At 47.4% G+C, this 1,208-nt stretch overlaps 1 long non-coding RNA gene across 1 annotated transcript; it reads right to left on the bottom strand.

Annotated features, from left to right (window-relative positions):
- Window positions 1–389, bottom strand: LOC115247528 (uncharacterized). Its single transcript, XR_003886597.1, has 3 exons — window positions 347–389; window positions 161–219; window positions 1–92 (listed from the first exon to the last, which is right to left on the bottom strand). It is a non-coding gene; the product is annotated as an uncharacterized lncRNA (long non-coding RNA).
- Window positions 390–1,208: the final 819 nt, after the last annotated feature.

The raw sequence follows: 1,208 nt of genomic DNA, 5'->3' as shown, positions 1-1,208 counted from the left end.
GTTGTTTAATGACCGTATGAGGACGAAAGACGCACGTGTCCTTTTGTGTCCATCTTCATTTGTGTCATTTTCCCTCGGTGTCACTGCTAAAGCTGCACGTTGACTGTCAAAATACGTCTTTTTAAAAAGTAAAAGTCTGCTTTCCCAAAGTTCCACTTACCTCCCTCAGACACGGATCAGCCTCGGCCCACCTCGGTGAGATCAATGAGGCAGAAGATGCTGTGAAGGAGGGAAAAAAGGGAAGATTTCACTTAGAATTTGACTGAGCTTTAAAGCAGTGAAATTGGCAAAGACAACTATTAAAGTGACTGTAGAGGAGTTCCTAAAGAGGAGATAAGCCCGAGACCTCTGCGCCGCGACAGTCAAACCTCAATCGACCCTGCTGGCTGTCTGAGCGACGTCAGGGGGAAACGGGGAGGGGTCGAATCCCTCTGTTATAGTGTTCCTTTGATCTCCGTCATCTCAAAAGCTAAGATTTTAAAGCTTTAATGCAACGGTGGCCACATCCCAGGTGCTGAAGCTTGATCTAGATGAACAAATGCTGTGGTCAAAAGGTCATTTCTGACATCGCCGCCGCGGTCACGTGGGTCCGCGACCACAACGATGAGCAGAAACTCGGTTTATCTTGGCGAAAAGACTAAAATGATCCACAATTGACAGATCTGTCTCAGAACAAAACAGGTTAAAAAAAAAACCAGAGCTTGAGTTACAGAAGGTGCTCTGGTGTGTGGGAGGCTAGTGGCTATATGTTAGCAATCCTGCCAGTTGGCCCCACGTGCATGCACTCACGTGCGCTCAAACGTCTCAGCAGACTCAGCAGACGCTTGAGTGTGTGCAGGATGAGTTCAGGGGTATCCGGGCTGGGCGCGACATCCCAGATTCACCAATCCCAGGTCAGCAGGCAGGAAACAGCTGATGTGAATCGCCTCATCGTCGGGGAGGAGATCTGTGACTCCTTTGATATTATAGGATATAGAAAAAACAGGTTGGCTCCAGAGCTCTCCATGGTTACTTCACTGGCTGATATCAGAGAGCCACAAATAGCTTTAAACCAAGATAATTCTTATTTTGAGCCCAAACCCAGAAAGTAATGATTGCGACATTGTCCCCGGTAACTGCAGCCTCAGGCAGAGAGAAATTTAAAGCCCTTTTAAAGAACCGAGCACCACACAAATGTCATTTATGCGTCTCTTTTCTTTTTCCCCTCC

Source organism: Takifugu rubripes, chromosome 21 (assembly GCF_901000725.2).
Source record: "Takifugu rubripes chromosome 21, fTakRub1.2, whole genome shotgun sequence".
In the NCBI taxonomy this organism is placed as follows: domain Eukaryota; kingdom Metazoa; phylum Chordata; class Actinopteri; order Tetraodontiformes; family Tetraodontidae; genus Takifugu; species Takifugu rubripes.
This window is presented reverse-complemented; position numbering and strand designations above follow the sequence as displayed.